Here is a 26188-nt window from a genome sequence, read left to right as displayed (position 1 = left end):
AGGCTTCCCTCAGGCTACTGAGAGGGGTTTTCTATATCCTTGTATCCTCCAGCACCCTCAAAAACTTCACAGACCATGTTTAAACTGACCTTTTCAGGCATAGATGGCTGATTACTCCCAATACTGGTTCTTCCTTTATTCTGTAGCAATAGATTTTTAGCCAGGTATGTGTCCTACATTTCCCAGTTTCCCTTGCAGCCTGGTGTGGCCATTTGTATAAGTCAGGCCTAAGGTGTGTGCAATGTCCAGGGAGTGTCCCTAAATAGAAGGAGAATGCTTTTCTTCCCCCTTTCATCCTGTCTGGAATACAAATGTGATAGCTGGAGCTGAGGCAGCCATTTGGAACTATGAAACAACATTGGGAATGATGGCAAAACAGCAAGATAGATAGAGCTGGGTCCCTGAGGACTGTGGGGGACTAATTCTCAGTGACATTTTTATGCCTCTTGTAACACCTTCAGATTCAGTTTTTCAAGAATATTTGTATGGCAAATAGCCTGGGAGGACAGAAATAGTGCTCCTTTTGGAACAGAGATGAGATTTTTTTCCTCACCAGGTTAATAATGTCATCCTCCAGGGTAAATGTTGACCAGCAGCCTCTTTGAAGATCACCAGCTTCCTAACCTCAGTGTGTCTCAGCTCTGACACAAACCCACTGTGTGCTCAGCATCCACCTGGTCTTTCTGCACTGGCCCCCTAGAACTTGGGGGCAAAGGGAGCCAGTATAAACATGAACTTCATGCTTCCTGCTGTGCTGTAACTGAATTCTGACTCAGGAGTCCTGTGTCTTCTGCAAGCATCTATGAAACTGCAATAGGTTAGCATTTTAGTTTGCAAGTAGGGAAAAAGTCAAAGACCCTTTGTGCTTCTGACAAAAACTTCATGGAACAGAGCACTATCATTAGCCTTAGTGGGCTTTTTACCCCCTTTTTCTAACTTTATTGACATAAAATTCACCTCAATAAGTGCATCTTTTTTAAGCTTATAGTTTAGTGAATTTTGAAAAATTGATACAATTTTACTTATCTTTGAATTTTGACAAATGTATACAGATATATTATACATCTACCAACTCATCCAAGATACCGAACATATCCATCATCAAAAATTCCCTCCTGCCTCTTCCAAGTCAGTCCCTACTACCTACTTGAGCCAACTAGGGAGATGCTTTTTGTCACCATAGATTCAGTTTGTGATTTCTACAGTTTGAAATACATGAAATCATGAGTATTCTTTCTGTTGTGGTTGTCTTCCTTCAATCAGCATAATTTAAAAAAATCCATGTTTTGTGTATATCAGTAGTTTTAAAAAGTTTTATTTGTATTTTATAGAGCAGTTTCAAGTTCATGAAAAATTATGTGGAAAGCACACATAATTCCCATATACCTCCTGTTGTCCCCACACAGGGACAACCTCCCACATGCATTCATGAACACTCATGAACATGTGCAACACACACAAACATGCACACATACTCAAACACATATACATATGCACACACATACACTTCTATCTACACACACTCACATGCATCCATGTTCACACATACACACATTCGCACACACAGCCACACACACTCCTTTGGGAGGCTGGCTTCTTCCCCTTGTCCAGAGGTCCTGCCTGACCACTTTTTCTAATGTAGCCCCTCCTGCCATTTCTCCACCTTTGCACCTTGTTCATGGACTTCACTCTCCATGATGGCTGCTCCCATGCATTAAGCGGAGGGGTGCACCAACACAGACCAAGCTTCTGTTCTAGGGTAACAGTGGATTATTGTTGCTCCCTGTCTGCACCACAGGCACCTGTGATGGGGTAGGGACCATGTCAATCCTGTTCACTGTTGTATCCTCAGTCCTAGCACAGGTCAAGAACATAGTAGGTGCTCAAAAAACATTTTGGGGAATGAATGAATGAACAGACCACAGGTTGTTGGAACAGGTAGGCATTCTGTGCAAACCACCTGTCAGCAGGAACTGAGGTTGAGTGATAGGCAAAGACCCAGGTCAGAGCATGAACGGGGGTGCCTGACTGGGACTTGCCTCTCCCACTTAATGCTTGGGTCTCAGTGGAGCCTGGTAGGCATGTCTCCTTTTCCTGCTTTCCCACAGGGACAAGGATATGGCCTCCTCTCCTTGGTGGGATGGTTCCAGGAAACACTCTTGCTCTGTTCCACAGAAGGCAGGCAGGCAGGCCAGGGTAGGCACTGGGCAGTAGCACCAGAGCAGAGGCACTATTTCTGCTCCAGCGTGTGGCAGTGGCCCAGGTGTACTGGCTTCCCAGCCCTGGTCCCTCTCCCTGGGCAGAGCACCTTTCTGCCTTGCTTTTCCCTTACACTAGGGCTGTGAGGCTCAGGCCGGGAGGCTGGGCAGGAATCAGAGCCCCCAGGGGTGCTCTGTGCTCCCTCTCTGCTGGCTTTGGATTCTCACTGGCTTGATGGGAAGCAGGTCAGGGGCACGTATCAAATCTTGGGAATAGTAGTAGTTTGAAAATAATTTGACAATGCATAGTCAACCTTCCTTTTTTTTTTTTTTTTAAACCCCAGGTATCCACAGCAAAAAGCAAGTTTGACAAAAATCTTCTTGAGGTATGTGGGGTTGGTGGTGGAGAAATAGAGGTAAAGGCATTAAAGATTTGGAAACATTGCCTTAAGAATTTGAGTGAAAATGAGATGCTTGTGTGAGGTGTGTGGCTGTTTGGTGTGTGCTAAAGTACACACAGGTGTAGGCAGGCAGGGAGGGAGCAGCTGTGTGTGCCTGTTTGTGGGAAGCACGGCTGAGGCCCTCACATAACTGCCTAGGTGTGAACACATGTGGTGTGCTGCCATGTTTGGGTGAGGGGAAGGACACGCTATGGGGCAGAGGGACATCTCTGGGTAGAAGGCCAAGGTGGTCCAGGCCTGACAACTAGCCTCAGGAAGGTGAGTGGGTGCCAGCCTCTTCTGTGTCTGCTGCCCTCAGTTGGCTGGACCAGAGGAGCTTATGTTCATTTAAGGTGCTGGCTGGGAGAGGCAGCTCATTGGGTGGCAGGCCACCCAGGCCAAGATGGTGCAGGCCTTCCAGGGGGGCCCTAGGAGCTATTTTTAGTGGCCTGGGATGACTCCCAAATCCTGCTGATTATTTCTGGCATCAGAAGATTGCCCTGAAGGATGTGGAAAATTTTCATTTTAAGAATGTCTGGTTTCCCTTTGGCTGTGCAAGGGCAGAGTAGGAGACCAGGACAAAGGGCTTGAGGCCCAGGGGCTTCTGGGAAAATTCACCAGCACTGAGAACATGAAATGGCCAGCTTCCTGACCTTTGGAGAGTAGCGTGGACTTTTAAAAAAACACCAACACAGTTATGGGCAACCATCCATTCTGGTTTGCCTTGGAGAGTTTCAGTTTTAGCACCGAAAGTCTGGCATCCAGAACATCCTTCGGACACAGGAAAACTGGGGCAATTAGTCACCCAAGTTCCATTTCAGCCCCTTTTAGTTCTAGTAGTAAAACTAATAAGAATAAGCATAAGAATTGAACTACAGGCATCATCTTCCAGAATGTTCACAATCATTCTGTGCAATTGGTACTGTTATCATCTCCATTTTACACAGGAAGAATCTGAGGCACAGAGAGGAGAAGCAACTTGCTTAGTGCAGAACAGCTAGCTGGAGCCAGGATTTGACTTGTGCCGCTCTGGAGCCAGAGAGCTCTTTATGCTGCTGGGAAAAAGGTTGGCTTTCTACTCCGGAAAAACTGAGTTCAGATACTTTCTAGCCAGGCACTTAACATGGGATAAATAATATTTTTAAAAAATTTATTTGGCCAGGTTGTCATGAGGGTTACATGAGAAAGTGCCATTGCAAGAGGCCTGACACCAGCTGTGCCCAAGAAGTACTGGCTGTGTTCCGCACAGCTCAGCTCAGCTCCTCCCTTTGGGAACGGCAAGGCCTGGCTGTGGAAGTTCGCCTGTTTAATTTGTCTTGAGACTTGCAGACTGAACCGCAGGACCCCTGGTTACCTGAGGCCCTGAAATGCAGCCTTCTCCGGCTCCCTTGCCAGGCAGTGAGGGAGGGAACCAACACAGGGCAGGGAAAAAAACCTGCGAGCCACCAACCGCAGTTTTGCCCTATTTGCCTCAGCGTCCTCGCTCGCCTCCGGTCTCCACAACCTCAGCTGTAGAAACGGCGTGTGAGCCCGCCCTGGGGGCTGGGGGCGGGGTGCAGGGAGGTCACGCGGGTCCTGCTCCCGGCCACAAACCCCGCGCCCAGGCCCCACCAGATGCCGCCACCTCGCCCCCCACCAGACAGGTCTGCAGCGCGATCGCGCCCGTGAGCGGTGGGGGCCGGAGGTGCGGACGTGCGTGCGGCCGGCCGGGGCACGAATGGAATGCGGCGGGCCGGCAGAGACGCGCTGTTCCTTCCGCAGGCCGCACGTCAGCGCCCGAGCAGGAAGGGCCGGGTGGGCCTCGCGTTCCCAGCCGCCCTCTCCGGGCTGGGGAAGTGGCCGAACAATAGGGCCGCCCCGAGGGACCACCGTGCCTGGTGTGTGTGTGTGTGTGTGTGTCCACGCCCAGTGTGTGTGTGCGCCCTGGTGTGTGTGGACCGTGCCCGGTGTGCGCGCCCAGGCACGCGTGTACCCTGGGGAGAGCGGTGAGACAAGGAGAGGACCCCTTACTGGGTTTCCCTGGGTGTCAAGCCGGTGGCTGGATTATCTCATTTAGTGCCCACAGCCATCCTGGGAGGGAGGCAGGCACTAGAAACATCATTATACAGGGAACAGGCACAGAGAGAGCCACTGATGGCAAACCGGGTTTGGGCATTGCTTAGGGAAAGCCCTACTGGCTCCTGCCGTCTTCCAGCAGTGGGTTTGGGGCTGAGGCTGGGGCTGGGGCTGGGGGAGAGGCTGAAAAACCTTGCTATGCCCTTGATTCCACAGTTCATAGAAAGCTTGCATGCACACATCCTTTAATAAAGTAACTGAGCTCTCCCCACATACCAGAATAAGGCTCTGAGTTCACCAGCATATCTATTTTCAGGTGGGGCAACAGAGGCTCAGAGTAATGTGTCTACTCATACTGCAAGTATGTATTTATTGTACCAAAAAGGATTTAAGTTCCTAAAGAAAGGGAAAGGAATCACAATTAATTCCACCTTTCCTATATAAATGGTACCTCATGGTTATCAAACGGCTGACAAGGGAAATTTTCTATATAGACTTACAGTTGCTTAGAAGTGTAGAAGGAATGATAGAATTAGAGATTCATCCTTGTGCAACCCCTTATGGATGAGTTGGGCAGCTAGAGTTATCACATCACGAAAAGCCAGACGAGCATCACAAGAAGACCAAGAGTGTGAGTCTCTTCCATGAGTCTCCTGATGGAAGATACACGCTACCCATGAAGTCATCTTGCCAAATCCAAACCTGAATCTGATCAAGGCCCTCAATTTGAACAATTTACCGCAACTACAGGAGACAGAGGAACATACCAAGTGGTACCTTGGGGATGCAGTCAGCCAACTTCAGATATAGGAAATTCCATATATAAATAGCTGTTTTCTTCTACAAATAAATTGTAAGGAGAGAAAAAGACAAAAACAGAAATAACAAACAAATAGGTAACTAAAAAAGGAAATAAATAAATAAATGGATGTGAATTTGATAGAATAAATGAGATTTGGAGACATATCGACCAATCACCAGGTATAAGATCTCATTAGGATTCTGATCTAAACAAGTTGCAAAACAAACAAAAATATCTCCAAATAAATGAAAACCATTTATGAAAAAAGAAATTTGAATAGATCCCTGAGAATCACTTGGCTGGGGGCTTGTGATCTATTTTGAACCAATACTCTAAATGGGATTATTGGGGTCAGGCAGCTTTCAGAGTCCTGATTTAGGGTAAAATGGGAACAGCCCCAGGGCACTGATGCCTGCCTGCTCCCTCCTCCTAGGCACTCCTGGTGGACAGGCCCTCACTAGAGTTTGTGAAAGGAGGAAGAGAGGGAAAAGGGAGAAGAGATAGATCATTTTCTCCTTTCTGTCCTCTGCTTTCAGGGTCATCTTTTTTCAGTGCATGTGTCTTGTAGATAGCCAGGATCTAAACTTTTTGTTCAGTCTGCCCAGAACCCAGTGTTCAAAATTAGACCCTTTGAGGCAGAGGCCACTGTGATTCTGCTCCCTAGGAAATGGTGTAAACAACAAGCTCCCGTTGCTGGGACATAGAGTATGTGCCCCAGTCTGGGGTGGCCCAGGATAGTGATGTCCCACACCTCTGAGGGCAGCCCTGATGAAATCCAGCAGTGGCTCTCAGGCCCAGATCACAATGGCAGGCACTGTGATGTGCAAATGCTCTTTGTTCTCTTCTCCAGATGGTCTTTTCATTTTAAACTTGGGAGTTGGAGTTGCCATGAGCCTTGCCCAAAGTTGGACAGCAAGTTTTTATTATTTATTCATACATATCGGATTAAAATTTTTTTATTTAAAATGGTTTGCTTTCATATAATAGGTCAAGCCATGTCCATGGCAAAAGATTCAAAAGTAGCAAAGGATCTGATCTGTGATGAGTGACTTCTTTCCACACCACCCCCAGTCTCCTAATTCTCCATTTGAAGAACTGATGTGATTGGTTTCTCCTGCATCCTTCCAGAGGTGGTGGCCAGCCTATTTAGCAAGATTCCACAGAAGAACTAGGTCTTAACACAAGATGGTTGTGTTTAAGGAATTAGCCTCTCACTTCTGCATCTGGAGTGGTACCAGTCATGAACCATACCTGGATGAACTAAGAATTTGTATCTTATGTCATTTTCCAAGTTCTGTGTCAGATCCTGACCCTCAGTGGGTCAACTAAATGTTCCATACCTTTCTTCTTCCCTTACTTGGTCTTGGAGATAGCATATGGTTAGTATGCAGAGAGCTACCTCTTTGTTACAGCTTTTGGCTGTGTGGTACTCCAACGTATGGAGGCATGTAATTCATTAATCTGCCTCCTCTGATGGATGTGTCATCTTTTGCTTCTATACATGATGCTTTAGTGTATATTCTCATTCATGTATAGGAGGACATCTGTAAGGTAAATTCCTAGAGGAACAGGCCCTTACTGATTTGTGTCAGCTGCTACTGTTGCCCAGGCTTCTTGGAAAAGGACAAAAAAGTTTTGCATCCATTCTGAGAAGATCCTGACCTGGTTGCGCAAACAATCTGCAAGTTAGAGGAGGTAAACAAGAATTCAAGAATTCCAGATGTTCAAGGAAGGGAATGAACAGTTATTACGGGTTTCCTATATGTTAGACATCTCTGTGTTGCCTAATTTAATTCTCACAGCAGCTCTGTGAAGTGGGTACATATTCCCACTTACTGCAGAAGGAGATTTACTTACTTGCATGCAGGTACACAGCGGGTTAAGTGGCAAAACTGGGATTTGGACCCCAGTGCATTAGAATCCAAAGCCTGGATCCTTTCTGGTCCACCACCTCACAGGCTGCAAATGTTCCAGAATGGCCAAGGGTCAGGATAACGTGTTGCCCACCCTCAGGTAGTATCATTCACATTGAAATCTGGGTGCTCAGCATCCTGACATTGTGCAGTGCACAGTCTGTGAGGCTGTACATGGCAACCCTGCTGGGATGCCCACACTCTGCTCTCAACAACAACAAAAATCACCTAACATGAGCATACAACATCAAATCAGTTGAGTCATGATTTCTTTCTCTCATGTGTCCATTAAGAGGTTATTACTAGATACTAATAGCATCAAAGTTGAAAGAGAGGCTGTTTCACCTTTCAGAGGTTCTCAGTCACTAATTTAGAGGTACCTTGTGATCAGGGAGGAGGACTGGACTGAGACTCTTAGACTGAGGATCAGGGAAGGCTTCTTGGAGGAGGAGGCAGTTGGCTGGGCCTGAAATTTGAGCAAGAACTTGCCAGGTGGGAGCAGAGTGAAGGTGGCAGTGAGGGTGGAGAGGGGTATTTCAGAGGAAAGAGCCAGCAGGAGGCACAAGGTGTGAAATAAGTAGCCCGTTAGGAACTGAGAGTGGGTCCCTGTGACTTGGGTGCAGGGAGTGTGGGAGGAAATGGGGGGCAGATGGGAACCTTGGAAAGGCTTGAAGCTCACAGACATGTGTGGGCAGTGGGCAAAGAACAAGCCCTGGAGTCCCTGACTTGGATTTAAATCCCCATTCTCACTGCACGACCTTGTGCAAGGCCAGCCCCCACTCTGGGCCTCTTGTCTGTGGGTCACAGGAGGGAAAGTGCCGTGCTGAGGTCCATCGGGGGCCCTTGGTCAGCACTGTGTGTGCTGAGGCCCCGAGCACAGAGATCACTCAGCTGTCCTTAGCGATGCGTACGTACCTCCCTCCTGAGGGCAGGTCCAGCTAGCCAACCTAGGAACTCCTGGGGTGTGGACAGGGGCATGGTGGGGCAGGGGAAGGACTGGCTGGCTCAGCTGGTCTGGGTGCTGACTGGGTCAGATGTGCAGACAGCTGGGTGACTCCTCCCACCGGGATGGCTCAGCCCCAGGCACACTGCTGTGGGATTGGGGTATGGGGCGGTGGGAGCCGGAACCAGGAAGCCTGGCACTGAGTGCCCAAGGTGAACCTGCCGCCCATTCGCGTTGCCTCACTCGACTCTCACCGAAGCAGGTACCTTATTCCCTTTTCACAGATGGAGGAAACCATGGCCCCATTGGCTTTAGAGAAGAGGTTTCAAGGCCATGGCTGTCCACTCCGGAGTCTGGACTCTTGCTAGTTCTCATCTGTTCTTCACCAGTTTCTTTATCTACACTTAAGGCTATAGAGAAAGTGGAGGCCAGGGCCAGGGTTTTCTGCCCCATTGGTTTAGGTGCCTTCCAATCTTGAGATAAAGGGAGTACTTGGGGGTTCTCCTCCAATCAGTCTCTTGTACTCGATGCTCTGGTAGTTGCCTGTTTCAGGCCTCCATACCTTTGCATACGCTGTTCCTTCTGACTGGAATGTTCTGATTTTTCTTTTCTACCTCACAAATTCCTCTTCATCCATCAAACCCACATTAAGCAGTACCTTCTCCTAGAAACTGTCCATGACTTTGCCCTAGACAGAACCAATCCCTCCTCTTTCTCTGGATCACCTGTGCCCCTTATCCTTCTTATGTGCCCCCTTTCAAGTGGTTGTGATTACATGTAGGTGTGTCTGTCTCCACAGTTAAGTGATTAATAATCTAAAGGGCAGAGACTGTTCTTGTTTATCTCTGGACTCTCAGCCCTCACCATGTCCCAGCTTTCCCCATACACACAACCTATGCATTCTCCTTCTCGTCCCCACAGCTAGAGCAACCTTTGAAAAATGCAAGCTGCGCCTTCTCCTCTCTTGTGAACCCCTCCGATGACTTCTTATTGCATTGAAGAGAAAGTAGACTCTTCCCCAAGGCTGAGAGGGCCCTATATGATAACCAGTCTCTTCCAACCTATTTTCTCTCCTCCACTGGCTATTAGGTGGAGATCATGTTGGCCTCATTGCTATTACTGCCTCAGGGCCTTTGCACATGCTATTTCTTTGCTTAGACCATTTGTTTGCCAGATCTTCACACAGATGCTTTTTTCTCAGCCACCTCCTCTGAGAAGCTGCTCCCTCCCCTTGCTCCCCACAACTAGAAGTAGCCCTTCTGAATACTCACAATTACTGCACAGTGGTTCATTTATCTGAATAGAGCCTTTAGGTATTTTTTTCTTTCTTTAAAAAAATTGTATATCTTTTTGTTGTTTCACTAAAGCAAGAGCTTTGTTTTGTCATTGTTGTGTCTCCAGAATAGCATCTGGCACATAGTAGGTGCTCAGTTACTATTTGCTGGGCACATACATATGAGTGGCTGAGGGTGCTGGAGAAGGGTTTAATTATGCTCATATATTCACAGTTGGGAGGCAGACGTCTCCAGAAACAGCTGAGAGGTTTGAGGTACTCCAGCTGAGCAGTCCAGGCAGCTGAAACCAAAACTGCAGATGCAATGAGTCACTGCAGGAGCCTGGTAACGCTGGCGCCAAACACTCTCTCCGTCCAAACACATCATAACACCGTGGGCCCTTGCGTCGCCAGGGCCCCAGGTGGCAGCTCTGGCATTTGGGAGCAGTCGAGCCGTGCGGGCACAGGGGATGGGGTCAGGGGTGTGGAATGAGTTAGGCCAAGGGCCTGGGGACAGGCAGTGACCTGGAGAGTGGGGGTGGCTTCTGAACACAAACCTTGAGTAAAGTGGCCTTGAAGAATGAGCTTAAAGCAGCTGAAAAGGAAAAATTCCACTCATAAACCAGAGCAGACCACTGGGTTGTGTAATCCATTTCCATGACACTTTGCATGCTTGAAAGAGGAAATTCTCTCCTTTCTTTTTTATTTTATGACAGTTTTTATTGAAATTTAATTCACTTACCATATAATTCATCCATTTAAAAATGTATGACTCAGTGGTTTAGAGAATATTCATAGTTGTGCAATCATCACCACAATCAGTTTGAGAATGTTTCCATTACCCTCAAAAGTAACCCCAACCCATTAACAGTCACCCCCATTCCTCTCTCCCCACCAGCACTATGTAACCACAAGCCCGCTTTCTGTTGCTATAAACTTCTCTTCTGTACACAATGTAAATGCAATCATACGTGATCTTTTGTAACTGGCTTCTTTCATGTAGCATAATGTTTTCCAGATTCTCCTGTGTTGTAGAGTGTATCAGTATTTCATTCCTTCCTATGGCCAGGTAATATGCCATTGTATGGAGAGACCACACTTTATTTATTCTTTCATTGGTTTATGGACATCTGGGTCGTTTTCATTTTGGGGGTATTATGAATAATGCAGCTATGAATATTCAACAACTTTATGCAGACATATGGTTTCATTTCCCTTGGGTATATATCTAGAAGTGGAATATACTTTTTTCCAAAGGAAAAAAAAAACCTCCAAGTCAGAATATGTCTAGAATGTAGTAGATTTAAAATGTCATTTGTGTCTATGATAGGGCAAACGGACTTCATGAGCGGGGGCTACAGCAGTGCCCGGCACATTCCAAAACCTCAGTGAATATTTTTAAATGAATGCCCAAGTTCTTACTCATTCTGGTGTCCTCAGTGAAAAGGCCTGGGGGTGGAAATGAGACAAAAATGGGGCTGTATCCATTCATTCATTCAATAAATATATTATGAATCAAATATATGAATTTAATCAATTGTTCAGTTTCTTTGACAAAGATGGAGAAGCCCCAACCCAAGTGAGGAAGAGAAAACAGACCAGTGGTCCCAGCGCCTTGGCACTCAGGGCACAGGGAGGGAAGCAGGATGCTTTGCTGTCCCCTCTCACTCTTGGTGTTTCCTCCCTGAGCCAGGGACACTGTCCCAAATCCCCAGCATGGATTCTTCTTCTTGTAGCCGGGACAGGCGCAGCTGTGGAAGAGAGGCCCCACCTTCAGAAGGCCCGCGGTCTGCCTTTAAGGCAACCCCGGTCCTGGTCTTTTGTCTGATATCAAGAGCCTATCTGGCTGGTTTATGGAGTAGAGAGCATCTTGCCTTTTGCCTTTTTCTGGTCGTTGATGGATTTCGCCTGTACTCCTGAGTACAGTCTAAGCTGTGCTGAGCACCTTGGACTCAGAGAGGGGCAAAGACAGTGCATGTCCACCTGGACCTCCAGCCTGGCAGGCAGGACACAGGGTCCACAAGTGACACAGAGGGATAAGAGGACTCAGAGTGGGACACAGCCCTGGACTGGCCTCTGGGGCTCATATCTGAGGACGTATAACCCTCTATGTCTCTTTAACTTGTGAGAGGCATTTTTACATCAGTTCCTGGTATATTTTTATTCTTAGCATTTTCTTGTGTATTTTTATTTTTAAACATTCACTCATTCATTTATAAACATTTGTTGAGTATCTAGTATGTGCCAGGTCCTCAAAGGGACATAGAGACCAGTAAAATTTTACCTTGGCCCTTGAATGCTTGACAGTGGAGCGGGAGAGAAAGACAAGTCAGTCACAGAGCCCCTGCGCGTGTGCTGTAAAGGGGACCATACAGGAGGGAAGTTATTTTTATTCTATCTCACATATAAGTTTCTCATTCAGAATATAAAAATACACACACATACATATCTTATATATATATATATTATTTAGTCACATTTCTCACATATGTTCTGTTCTCTGGGTGACCTATACTTTTGTAGATAATGTTGGCTTTTAAATAGTATACTTTTATTTTCCTTGTCAAAAATATTTTATATCTTTGAGTTTCATCTTTTTAAAAATACATTTTATCTTTTTAAAAAGGTGCTTTTCTTCTCATGATTTTAATAGTAGTGTGTTTTCAATGGAGAAAATTTAGAAAACATAGAAGAAATAAATACATAAACAGAAATTGCTCCTACTCTCCTATCAGCCAGAGACGGGAATTGTTCACCTGTCGGGGCCTTTCCTCCTAGTCCTTCTCCTAGGCTGTGTGTAATGTTATGTGTATTCTTATTAAGGCACATATAGTCTTATATGGTATTTAATTCTAATGATACAGGAGGGGTGCAGGTGTCTCAGAGGATGAAGCATCTGTACCTCCCTTTCCAGGGAAAGGCCTTGATTTTTTTCCTTTCTGGGTCACCCATTCACCCTGTTGTGACTCCTCAGTTCAGAAGCCTGGGGCATAACCAGCCAACCCCATGGTGGTGAGGATTTTTGGTGGGACTAGGGTTCTGAGGCTGTGCCCAAGGTCAGGGGGTGGCCCTTGTTCACCCCAGGGTGGGGGTTGGGGGAGAGCAGTTAAATTATTATGGGTCTCCCCCCAACCCCCAGCAAAGGTTCTAAATAAGGCTCTGGAATCTGCTGTGTCAAGAGACAGCTGAGAATCCATGTGGCCCACTGTCCCCTGCACCTGGCCCCAGAGTGACGTGTGTAGGGCAGGGGTCACTGGAACGCCAAGAAAGGAACTTCTCAGAGAAAGAAAAGTACATGAAATACATGAAATATTAAACCCAGCCTAGGAAATGGAAGTCCAGCGAGTGGTGGGGCCAGTTTTTCACCAAGAATGAAAAGAAAGAATGACTGTGAAAGACTTAGTGCTGTGACCAGTCTCATGGAATCCTCATGATAGCTCTAGGAGGTGCGTCTCACTGCCCCCTCGCAGCAAGGCAGGGAAGTGGGGTGGCTTGTTCATGGGCACAAAGGGTTGGGGGGCTATGAGACAGTTCACTGTTAGCCCCTATGCTCTCTTGCCCCTACCGCGGGCAATCCCACACCATTCTGTGGCTGTCTTCTCCCCAGGCACTGAGGGTTCTGCAGGATTAATTCCTCCAAGCCTCTGCTCCTCCATCCCCCTCACCTCTTCCCTCCATCATTACACAGGCAGGAAAGACAGGTCCCAGGCAGGAAAGCCCCCCAGCTCTAGCCTTCACATATAAATATTTATCTAGCAAACTAGTAAACGTAGAGAGGAGGCCTGCAGATAAAATCAGGCTGGTGCAGAATCCTTCACCCATTTCTCCCGGAGGTCTCTGTGTGCACAGACAGCTGCCTGGGCCCCTGTGTGTGTGTGTCTAGGGGGCTAGTCTTGTGGGGGCAATAAAAGAGTCAGAAGGTTGAATGCAGTGATTTAACACACAGATTCCTGAGCCAGGCTGTCTGGGTCTGAGTCCCACCTTCTCAGCTGTATGAATTCGGGGAAGCTACTACCCCTCTCTGTGCCTGTCTCCTCCTCTTTAAAACAGCAGAGTGGTAAATAGTGCATATCTCCTAATTAATGCAATAGCACTGGTACAGGGGCCAGCACTGCATGGGACAGAGCAAAAGTCTTTAAAGTGAAATAAAATATTTGGGAAACCAAGTCAAGATTCCAAGAAGGGAGAGGCCACTTGTACTAGGAGGCTCCTCAGAGGAGGTAACATCTGAACTGTTCTGGAATTCTGCCTAAAATCCTCCAGTGACTCCTCTGCTGTTCTCAGAACCAACACAGAGCAGGTTTGTTTATTGTTTCCATGGCTCACAAGGCTCCACAGGGTCTGGAATTCAAACTAACCTCTCAGTTTTGCCCCCATGAACCTGCCTTGCTTACATGTTTCCCGCCACAGCCCCACTACCCACTTCAACCCCCCAGCAGAGCCCAGCCCCAAACTCTGGAGTTGTTTTTGACTCCCTTGCTCTCTCTCCTACTTTACAACCTGTATCACAGAGCTGTCCCTCTAAAGCAAACCCTTCAACCAACCACCTCTCATGGCAGCCACCAGCGCTGGTCCCCGTGGCCTGGCTGGCCCCTCCGTCTCTCTGCAGCAGGAGCCTACTACTCGAGTCCCGCTTCTTCTTGCGCTCTGGGCCCACAGGCTGCCAGAGAGGCCCCTTCAAAACACATCTCTGATAATGCCCCCTCTGCACTGGGGGTGAGGTAGCCTCCCATCATGCTTGCAAGAACCCCCAACTCTTACCTCTCACTGAGCTCCAGGCCTCAGCATCTGGCTACCAGCCAGCCTCCTGTCCTCCCAGGCCATCAGTCATCTACTTTGACAACACAGGTGTGTGTGCTGTTTCCCCCAAGAGCCTGTGCACCTGCCTCCCCCTCTCCCAAAATGCCTTTCTCCAGATGCTCCCATGCAGGGTGCTTTCCCTTCCAGGGCTCTGCCCAGATGTCATCCCCTTAGAGCCTCCCTGGAGTACCTCTGCAGTACCCCAAACTCTCTCACACATGTACACCCTCTCATCTCCTCTTCACCCCTTTCTGACCTGATTTTCTTCAAAATGCTTATTTTCACCTGAAGTGATATTTTAATTTTATTTATCAAATATATTCACAATTTTTAATATTTACTATATTGTCTGTCTCTCTCTAAAGCATCAGCTCCAGGAAAGCATGACTATTGAAGGAAAGAGGGAAGGAGAAGGGAATTCAGGGTCAGATCTGACTGGGTGGAGGCAGGAAGAAGGGGAGAGGTGAACCCCAGGCATGAAGCCATTTGGGGGGAACAGTAGTCTGGCTCAGAGAGAAAGCATGGGGTATTGTGGAATATGAGGCTGGGGTTTGATTTTAAGAACAAAATGCAAGGAGCTTTAACCACTAGAAAAGGGACCTGTGGAACCAAGAAGCAGAACTCAGTATTGACCCTAAAATCCCATCCTTCTCACTGGAAGGCAGGTTAGCTTCTAGAAAGGACAGTGAAGGTCAGGCCTATCATCATATTCCAGCCTTGGTCTGAGCTGCCCTCCCAACCATCCCACTCAGGAGCAGAGGAGGGTGTGGACCCAGGATTCGGAGCCAAGAGGCCCTCACAGTGTCACACCCTCTGGAATGCTGTGGCTGCGATTAACTCGCTCCAGATTCACACAGTTCCCGTCAGAACATGAAACCAGAGGAAAAAACCCACGAGGCCCAGGCTGATCACTGCAGAGCTTAGCAACAGCACAACAAGCTGTAGGCAGCCCCTTCTGCAGTTGAGGTGCTTTCCGCCAGGCCTGGGGCTTGGGAGCTCGGCTCTGGCTCTGCTGCTCGGTGGGCTGCCCCCCACCCCCACCCTACCCCTGCCATCAGGGCAGTGGAGCTGGGGCTTGTGGCTGAAAACCCCAGCATTCCCCAGGTGCTCCCTGCGGGGGGGTTCTGAGAGGCAAGGCCGGTCCCAGACACCTCCGGCCCCCTGGGTCACTCTGCTGGCTGATGGCCTCTCAGGGCCACGCCCTTGCCAGCTGACAAGGGGATGGGGGACTTCAGAATTTCGGCAACATCCAGATCATCCCAGCATTGGTCAGTGAGTCACAGCCTTGGGTCCTCACCATCACATCTGGAGGCGAGGAGCTTGGCTGGCCCCTGACCTGGTTCCTCAGTCCCTCCTCCCTCCTTCCAGGCCAGCTTCACACTCACTGGGCCGGCATGATTATATCATAAAATATCTCAAGCATATGGAAAAATGCAGAAAATCATATTGCACACAAGTACCCCTCACTCCTACTTGACCCTTAACTATTTGTCTTATTTGCTTCAGATCTTTCACTTTCTCTCTCTGAAAAAAAAAAAATCAAATGTATAAGACTTGTGTGAACATAGCCATGGTAGGTGGCAGTGGTGGGTGTCCCCAATCCTATGTGGGGAAGTGTGAACAGCTAGCAGAGTGGGAGAGAAGGCTCTGAAAGGGGACCATGGCCCATATCAAAGCTCATTGGGTCAGTTATGAAGGGTGCCTGACAGACCTCTAATAGACTTGCCACGGAGGAGGTGCTCAGGAATTAGTGGTTTTTCCTGGGACCGCTGGGTCCCAACCACCTGGCCTGTGAGGCAGGCTGTCTGCAAATGGGGGAAAAATGCCCAGACTAGGGCTCAAGGTCACTTGCCCAGGAAGTGGACCAGGACTGTGAGCCTTTTAGGGAGCAGAGAGAGGACAGCCACCAGCCTCCCAGGGCTGTCCCTTCCCAGCATTGCAGGGAGGAGGGCCATCTCCAGGCTGGGTCACTCCAGGGGTGCTGAGAACAAGAGCCCACTGAAGAACAGGGACTGCGAGGGAAGTCACCTTGATTTCCCGGATGCGGACACTTGGGGGATTTGAGGGAGGTGCAGGAGTTTCTTCAGATATGGGAGTCTCTGGGCTTGCCCTGACAGCCCCTTTCCCTCCCTCCGTGACAGCTGTGACCTGGCCCGGTTGAACCTGCTATGGCCTTCTGCAGTGGCAGGGACTTAGGGCAGACGCACTGCAGCTAGTGGGTGAGGTTAGAGCCCAGAAATGCAGCAGCCCCCATGTCTGTTCACCTGACTCATCGACCCTTTGACTTCGTGATTATGCAGCTTACCAAGGACAGAGCACCCAGCCTTGTCCTCCCAGGCCCCTAAAACCCCTATTCAGAGGCAGGGTGGTGGGTAGGTCCCCTAGAGCCCCAAATCCCTGGATGGAGTCCCTGCCCCACTGCCAACTAGCTGCATGGGCCCGTGCAGGTAGTTCCCCCAAGCCTTAGTGCTTTGTCAGCTGAGCTGAGGGGACTAAGTGACCAAGCTGGCACATTCTTGGCACCCCACAGATGGCATCCCTTATTGCAGTAAACACTTGGGCATTCCTGCCACCCTCCAGACCACTGTTTTGTTCTAAAGTAACAGCTCTCAGATTGGGTGTCCACACAACCAGCAGTAGCATCACCTGGGAACCTGTTAGGAATGAAAATTCCTGGTCCCACCCCAGACCTAAAGAATCAAGGACTCTGGCGTGGGGCTCAGTGGTCTGTGTTAACAAGCCTTCTGGGAGATTCTGATTCCCACTCCTGGTCGGACACTACTCTTCCAGGGCAACCAGCTGACCATGTCATTTTCCTGCTCTAGACATTCCCCTGGCTCCCCATGGCCTTCTGGATAAAGTCCAAGGGTTCTAACCAATGCCCAAAGCCCTCCCCTGATGGCCCTGACTGGTATGAGGTGACCATCTTTTACACAACACATCCTATTTGTGGAGGGTAGGGGGTCTTCCGCTATAAAAAAAACAACAACACACGTTTCTGCATAAAAAATGTTTGAATATGCAAAGTAAGCCCAAATAATAAAGACTACCAATAAATAGCTTCTCATCAGTTCAGGTCAGGCCAAGGCTCTTAGACTTTTCCAGAACATTGGGGAGCCACTGAAGGGTTTAGAGCAGAGATGTGACATGATCGGGGTGATGCCCTAAAAGAGCAGGGCATGCATCAGACTCCCCTGTAGGGCTTGGCAAACAGACTGAGGGGCTCTGTACACTGTCACTCAGGCCTTACGGCAGCTGGTGAGGAAGGCGTGACCACTCTCCCGTTTTGCAGAACATGAGGCTCAGGGAGATGAAATTACTTGCCCAAGTCCCCAGCTAAGTGGGGGTCAGGGTTGGCAATTGCCAAGTGAATTGCAGGGCCAAATTTACAAAAAAGCTTTTGGTTTTCACGGAGGAGCTGCCCTCATGCTGGGCTCAGTGAAAGGCACGCCAAAGAGGGAGGGAACAAAGGCTTTGGGATCCCATGGCTTCTACCACGTCTTGGCTGTTTCACCTTAGCCACAGGAACTTGCCTCACTGAGCCTCAGTTTCCCTGCCTGCAAACTGGGATTGGCAGTGCTCTTTGGCAGGGCTGAGGGAGACAACACTGAGATGAAAGGTGCTGGGCACCCCACAGCCCTCAGGAGGAGGAGCTCTGGGGCCAGCTCTGCTCTCTGCTGGGGTGTCAGGCTGAGCCCCAGAATTCCCCAACCCACGCCCCAACATGTCTGGGCCTGGGCCTGGGCCCCGGAATGAAGAGGAACCCTTCCACCCTGTGTTGCCCAAATATTGTGGGAGGCCTGTTGGTATCTCTCTATGGTGATGGCACCTTGCGTGGGAGGGGGTAAGGGAGATGGCTGTGCTGGGCACCCACAGGTGTTGTCTCCAGCCCTGGGACACTGCAGGAAACAGGCTGGCATGGCCAGTGCCATTGAGTGAGACTACAGAGGTAGCCAGTCCTCAGTACCCGAGCTTCCTGGAGTCCAGCAAAAGGGTGCCCCCCAGTTGTGTGCTCCAAAGCTGCACCTGCCACTCCCAGCCTGGAAGCAGTTGCATTTCCTATCCAGGCACTGATTCTCTATCTCTTTCTCTTGGAAGCTCCTTTTTCAAAGTTCAATTTTTGCTAAACACCACAGTGGATTGTGGAGCTCAAAGGTTCCAAAGTCAGAGGCTGGTTTCAAAGCCCAGCTTGGCCAGCCACCGTCTATGTGATCTCAGGAAGGTTACTTGATTCTCTGTGCCTTCATTTTCCTCATCTGTGAAGGTGTTGACCTCCATTCTTCTAGGGACTCAGATCTAAACCTCAGGGATGTCCTGAACTCTGCACTTTCTCTCTCCCCCACGTCTGAGCTATCAGAGAGTCCAGTGGGCTTTACCTGCAGAGATCCAGAGCCTGGTGACCTCTTCCTCCCCTCCAGCTCTACCCCACTGCTCAGGGCTTCCCCTGTCTCTCAGCTCCCTGTCCTTTCTGCTGCCACACTGGCCTCCCTGACAGCTCATTCTCAGCACCCTGCCATGCCTTCCCATCTAGGGTCAAAGGGAAAGCCTAGTTGTTCCAGTGCCTGCCCCCATCCCCGCCACGTGGCCCTGCCTCCTGTGCTGCTCCAGCTCCCTCTCTCCCCTCGCTCCCTCTGCCCGGTGCGCTGGGCTCCCTCCAATGCCCTGGGTCCAGTCCTGCCCTCACTCCTTAACCTGGCTTTTCTCTGTCTGGAAAGGTCTTCTCCAGACAAGGGCCTGGCTTGCAGCTTTCTCCGTCTTCACTTAAATGTCATCTTACCCGGCTCTAGTATCTAAAGAGCCACCCTGTGTCCCCAGGCCCTCTCTGTGCCCCTCCTTGCTTTAATTTAAGCCCTGAGCAGTGGGGTAGAGCTGGAGGGAGGAAGGGGTCACCAGGCTCTGGATCTCTGCAGGTAAAGCCCACTGGACTCTCTGATAGTTCAGACGTGGGGGAGAGAGAAAGCGCAGAGTTCAGGACATCCCTGAGGTTTAGATCTGAGTCCCTAGTAGAATGGAGGTCAACACCTTCACAGATGAGGATGCAAGAGATGGCTTGTAGCACAGTGGTGGAAGAGGCAGGAGGATCGTCTGGGCTGTGAATGGGGCCCAGGATGCCCTGGAAATGCCGAGCAACCAGGTGAAAAGGCATCAGGTGGAGGAGGGACAGCAGGTGAGGCCAGAGACTGGGGCCACTCCACCTCATGAAGCCCTGGGACAGCAGGTGAAGGGGTTGGGGGCAGCGGGGAGCCTTGGGAAGGCTTCAGGTAGGGGTGAGAGTAGGGATTGGGAAAGTGGGTGACGACTTTGGGAACCAGGACTGATGTCTCTTGAGGCCTTAATGAGAAGGTCATGATCTTAGAAGCTTCGTTGCACAGTGAAGGGCTGAGGACCTGAGCAATCCCTACAGAGACAGTTCCTATTGCAGCCCCTCCCATGGCCGGAGGGCCCCTTCCGGTGATCAAGAGCGTTCCCTCTGTAACTCCCTACCCCGTGCCTAGGCCAGTGTTGGCGAAGAAGTGAGTTGCCCATCTCGGGCAGTTTTCCAGAAGAATTCCTGGGATATTCAGAGAAAGGGAGAGCAGCTGGACTGTGGGGTTTCCTTACAGGCAAGAAGGGGCACAAGCTGGTTTTCAGAGAGGGGAAGTGAGGCGGGCGCTGCAAGCTCGAGGTTTCTGGGGAGGATCTCTTCGCCGATTCCTGCACCACGTGCTCTGTGAGCATGGACTACAGGCCAGGACCTTGCGGGGCACTGGCTGTGCAGCAGGACACAGAGTGGGCAGGGTCCCACCTGCCCCACCCTCCTGGGCCAACAGTCCAAGGTGGGAGGCAAAAAATCCACCCGAGATGGAAGGAGTTTCCTCTAGAGCAAAGTGGTACTGAATCGCATGGTATTGGGGAGTTATATCCTAATAGCCCTGGGGATTACATCATTAATGTCCAACTCAACTCCTACAATGAAGTGATGAACTTGGAATTGCCATGTGCAACTCTTAAAATAATAATGATAATTTTTTTTCTGGTCCAAAATATCATTAATGACAAGGTTGAGAAATCCTACTCTAAACTGAACAATGGTAAATATTCTGACTCATACGCTTTAGTCTCTCTCTCTCTCTTTATATATATATATATATGTATTTCTTCATCTTCTTTGGCTTAACCCTTTGAGAGTAAGTAAGTTGTAGACACCATGACTCTTCACCCCTAAATACCTCAGTGACCCCTGCATAATCACAGTACACATCTGATACAATACGATTCTCTTCTATCCAGTCTATTCAGAGGTTGCCAACTGTCCAAATAGTAGCCTTTATGGTATTGCTTTTTCCCACCCAAGTCCAGCCCAGAATGAGGCCTGTATGTAGTTGTCCTGTCTCTTTACTTTTCTTTAATCTCAAGCAACTAGTTCCTCAGCCCTCTGTATCTTTCATGACCTTGACATTTTGGCAGAATACAGGCCCACTGTTTTGTAGAACATCTTATCCCTCGGTGTGGGCTTGTCAGGTTGTTTCCTCAAGATCAGATCCAGGTCTTGCTATCTGGCAGGCATTCCCAGCAGCACCACCCAGTCCTCGGCGCAGTACTTCAGGAGGCGTGTGACGTCCGATGGCCCCAACTGATCTCTTGGTTAAGCTGGAGTCTGCCCGATTTCTCCCCTCCAAAAGTATGCTTTCCACTGCTGGGATTAATAAGGAGAGTGGAGGCTGATGCTTTGGGACGGTGTACACATCACGGTGTACACATCCTACTCACCCCCAACACACCTTCCCCTTTGACGATTTTTACCTAAATCAATTTTCACTCTTAGGGAGCTGAGTGATTTTCTAACTCCATCATTCCTTGATGACTCCCCAGCATTCACTGATGATTAGTGAATTAGCCTTTCCTGTGATGGTTGTCAGATGATGCTTTTATACATCCACCATGGCCTCTTCATCTGTTAGTTGGCATTCCTCTGCAAGGAGGGGCTTCTTCCACCTTTCCTCTCTCTCTCCTCCCTTTCATCTTTCCTTCCCTCCTTTTTTCTCTATCTTTTGTTTATCAGGGTGAATTCATGGATTCTTTTTTATTCAATATGTTATAATCCATTGCCAACATTATTCAGTGCTCAATTGTCCTCTATAAGTCAATGTCAAATTGTTCCGTAGTTGGGAACAGTGGCCTCTTCAGGCTGGTTCCTGTGTCCTTTTGACCTGTTTCGGTCACTTTCACCATTCTTTGGTCACTTTGCATTTTCTGCCAAAAATTTAATGCTCCAGGCTCATCTTGTATTTTTCCTGCCCCAGCCTTGGAATCATCCATTTCCCCAAACTACCCTGGTTCCTTGCACCGGGGAATGATACCTAGAAACCAAGACTTGGGTGGTAGGCGGGCACACTGCTCTTGCAGTGTCATTGATCCTGGACCCTTTCAGCAGAAACCAACATCCATTCCTGTTCAAATATATTTACCCCATGAGCTCATACTTAAAACTCCAACTTCCAGCTCAACACCACGGCTTCCTCCCATTGCCCATTTCCATATTTGTATCTCCCTTGCTGAAAAACCTGACTCCCGACCACATTAATGTGTTTGCTCATTCGGTCGGGGCTACAGTAACCGCAAAAGAGTTTCAGACCTGGTGAACACCAGGAAAGCTGTTAAATAAAGTTCAGGTTTCCTTTCCAATTCTACTGCCTTTAGATTGAGGGTAGCATAGTCCTTTGGCTATGTTAAGAGTTTGCTTGGATTCATTTTTCCCCCTTTCTTTGGAATCATGATGACAGTGATATGTTACCAATTTGCAATATTGTTACTTAATTTGCTTGTAATAGTATTTAATTTTAGATTTCTGCCTATTCTTACTGATTTACTTTAACACCTCGCTTAACTCCTTTCTGGCTCTGCTTCCTGCAGTGTTGGACATTATCCTGACCTAAAAAAGCTCCTTCTGCTTCAGGTTTCCCAAAGTGTAGACTGCACAGTCCTGGCTCTAGCAGAGACAATGGTATGCAGACTTGGCATTAAATAGCAGTTAATCACACTGTGAGAAATGCATTCTTTTTCTGGTTTCTCTTCCATTCTCTGATCACTTTGAGCGTCACAGGTTGATTTTCTGCCTTTCCAGCACTTACTGATCCCCCTTTGTAATGAAGAAGTAGAGACGTCAGGCACAGAGCCTGCAGAAGGCAACAATATTTACAGAGAAGACAACATCGTTTTATTAATCTATTTGTTTGTTTCTTAGAACCAGGCTACCTGATTTTAAATGGTGAACCTGCTGCTTTCCAGCAGTGGCCTGGCACAAGACACTTAGAGTCTCTGTGCCTCAGTTTTCCCATCTATATGTTTGAGATATAATAATGCCCATCATAGGATTGTTATGGTGATGAGCAAGTTAATATTAGTAATATGCCAGGCAGAGTACCTGGCACATGGTAAGCACCAATTATATTCATTTTTATGAGAACCTTCGGATGATGGAAAGTGATTCTCTCACTTTCCCTTCAGGATAGTGGTGCCACTTTTCCTTTTAAGATACATTTAATTCAGTGAGCAATTAAAAACAAAGATTAAGCTTAAAAATAAGTGGTCTGCAGACTTCACAAAAATCATCAATACAGTGCAGTGTGAGGTGAGGACCCTCGTCTGCAGGATTCTTTACTGTCCCAACTTTTCCCTAAAATAATGTACATGAAAGAACACTGCAAAGTGTAAAGTGCCCTCCTCCCTTCCTTTCTCTTTCCCTCGTGCCATCCTTCCTCTCCTCTCCCGTCCTCCTCCCCCTCCCTCCCTCCCTCCTTGCACGGCTCCTAACAAAGACTTGGGCTAGGTGCTGTGCTGGGCACCTAGGTGCTGTGCTGGGCACTGCAGCTGCACAGGTGAAAAAGTCAGGAAGCCTGTCCTCCTGGAATTCACAGGCCAGCTGGGGAGGCAGACCAGTCACCGGATAATTACGGCCCTGTGGGGACGGCCCTGAGGACAGGGCTCAGTACAGCACGTAATTGAAGCAGTGGGGAGTGGGGTTGCCTCGCCCAGCAAAGGTGTGGGCAGGAGGTCAGAGATGGTGCTGAAGTCAGAGTGAGGTCTTGAAGACCGTGGAGGACTGTTGGAATGGAGAAGACTGGGAGGGTGTTCCTGACATAAAGATGTGCAGCCTTAGAGAGCACACACTGTGTTTATTCCAGAAAATGTGGAGGCATTTCAAGGGGTGGGGTGCCGGACACAGAGCTTGGGGGAGAGGCTGCAGAGGTCACAGGGTCACGATGCCTGGAGTCGTGAGGACTTTCTCAAACCTGACCTACAGTCCCTCTACCCTTAGCCTCTACCCACTTCAGAGGCTTTGGCCCCATTAACTCCTGCCTGAGCCATGGCTTCCAAGAAGGAGGCCAAGCAAAACAAAGCTTTGCTAAACGTGCTGAGCAAAGACTGGGTCACCTTGATCCAGTCACCTGGCCCTGCTCTGCCATTGTTTGGCTGGGTGGTCTTGGACAGGCTGCTTCTCCTTGAGAAGTCACCGTTTCCTCACTAGCACCACGGGCAGAACCCACTTGCTTCAAGGGTCACAGTGAAGCTCAGCCAAGGAACCTCAAGCAAGAGTCCTTCGGGCCTTGTACAGGGCCACGTGCATTCATGGGGTGGGAGTTTGCACCCAGTTTCTTAAACTGTCATAGCACCTAGCTGAATCAGTGCTTTGATGTGCTTCACTGCCTAGTTCCCAGCTGCAGAGACTCCACCCGCTCTTGCCTTTTCCAGCAGTTGCTCTAGGTCACGTCCTGGGTTCACTCGTCATTGCTTTGTGCACTCAGAAGGTTGCCAACACCTGCTGATGGCCCATCACCTGCCCCCACCCTGGATGGCCCCACACTGGAGGCCTCTCTTACCTGGGTCACTGCAGCCATCTGTGCTCTGACCTCCTTCCTGGGGACAACACAGTTCAAGCCTAACAGTCTCTCAGCCATCCATCCATCTGCCCACCCATCCACCCTCCTCCACTCCCCCTCCGTCCACCCAGTCATCCTCCTCAAGCCCCATCTCTGTACCGGGTGCAATGCTAAGCTCTGGGGAGAGCGGGATGAATGAGGACTCACGCCTGCTCTTATGCACAGTCTTTTTGTTCTGGAAAATGTAAGCCATCCAGGTAGAGTTGATGGAATTTGTGGAGTGCTGGCAGCGAAGGCACAGGCGCCCTGGGGGCATGTGGACTGGACTTGTTGATGGGCAGGGTCAAGGGATCCTAAAGGGCTGTAGCCAGAGAACTTGCAGGGCTGAGGAAGGATGGCCCCCAGATGGCTCTGAGACTTCTGGGCACAGGGGACCCACTGCCCCAAACAGGAAAACCTGAGTTCAAATCTTGGGTCTGCCACTCTGTGACTAAATGACCTTGGGCAAATCACTTCCCCTCTTGGACCCTCTCAATTCCATAATGTCTACAATGGGAATCATAACGGACAGTCCTCTTGAATGATGATGATAATGTACATAAATACCATCAAATAACTCAGCAGGGCACCAGGCACCCAGGAGGTGCTAAATAAATGTTAATTTTCACTGTCCATTTCTCTCTTCCTTCTTCTCACTACTGGCCCTGGAGATTTTCAGGGGCCCTGAACACTCCACTTTGGCTGTAGCTCCTCCTACTTGTGGCTTTCCCTGTCTGTAAATGAGGTAGTAATGCATGTGGTCCCTAGGAAGTGTCAGTCAGTGTCAGGGCCCTTGCGGTTGCCGCAGCAGGGGGATGAGCCTTTGGCCTGTGCCTTGCAGACCCCCTTCTGAGTCTGGCCGCTGCTGGCGTTTCTCACCCTGTCTGTCCCTGACCCCATGGCCACCCCTTGCCTTCCCTATGAAATCATGGACTCGTATGCCTCAGGGCTTTTACTCAAGCTGCCCCTTCCGCCTGGCTTCCCCTCCCCTCTGGCTGACTCCCTGCAGCCCCCCTCACCCCCTCTCCTTGGGCACTCTGTCACATCACTCTGTTTTATGTTCTCCTGATAGTTGCTAGGATGGGAAAGGATCTTTATTTCTTCTATTTGTCTGTTTGTTATCTGTCACCCTGTTAGTCTGGAGCTTGCAGAGGACATAGCTTTTGTCTTGCTCCCTGCTGTACTCCCAGCTCATGGTACAGAGCCCAGCACAGAGCTGATGCACACTGAAGATTTGCTGAGAGAAGGAAGGAAGAAGGAGGTAGAAAAAATGAAGGAGTGGAGACAGAGGGCAGAGGAGCCTGTGGAGGGCGGCCAGGAGGTGTGGCTAGGGAAGGGGAGCCCCAGACCTCTCCTCTGCTTCTCTCCACAATCCATTTTCAGATTCTGATGGTGGCTTTCACCTGAGCTTGCTTTCTTTTTAATTTTTATTTATTGTGGTAGGAACACTTAAGACATTTACTCTCTTAGCAGATTGTTTAAGTGCATAACACAGTGTTCTTGACTATACGCACAATGTAGTACAGCAGATCTCTAGAACTTACCCATCTTGCATAAGTGAAACTTTATACCTGTTGATCAGCACCTCCCCACTTCTCCCCACCCTGCTCCCCAAGGTCCCAACCTTTCTCCTCTCTGCTCTAGGAGTCGATTATTTTAGATACCTCATATAAGTATTTGTCCTTCTGTGACTGATTATTTCATTTAGCATAACATCCTCAAGTTTCATCCACATTGTTGCACATGGCAGGATTTCCTTCTTTTTTTTTAAAAGACTGAATAATATTCCATTGTATGTATACACCACATTTTCTTTATTTATTCATCTGTCCATGAACATTTAGGTTGTTGCCACATTTTGGCTA

At 48.9% G+C, this 26188-nt stretch overlaps 1 long non-coding RNA gene across 1 annotated transcript in view; it reads left to right on the top strand.

Annotated features, from left to right (window-relative positions):
- The first annotated feature begins 3155 nt into the window (after positions 1–3155).
- LOC140848487 (uncharacterized) overlaps positions 3156–26188 on the top strand; it is a 44129-nt gene continuing 21096 nt past the window's right edge. The window contains exon 1 of the long non-coding RNA XR_012129480.1: positions 3156–8613. This is a non-coding gene — a long non-coding RNA (uncharacterized lncRNA). The remainder of the gene's footprint in view (positions 8614–26188) is intronic.

This window comes from Manis javanica, chromosome 1, assembly GCF_040802235.1.
Source record: "Manis javanica isolate MJ-LG chromosome 1, MJ_LKY, whole genome shotgun sequence".
NCBI lineage: Eukaryota > Metazoa > Chordata > Mammalia > Pholidota > Manidae > Manis > Manis javanica.
The sequence above is the reverse complement of the archived record's forward strand: the minus strand, read 5'-3'. Positions and strand labels throughout refer to the sequence as shown.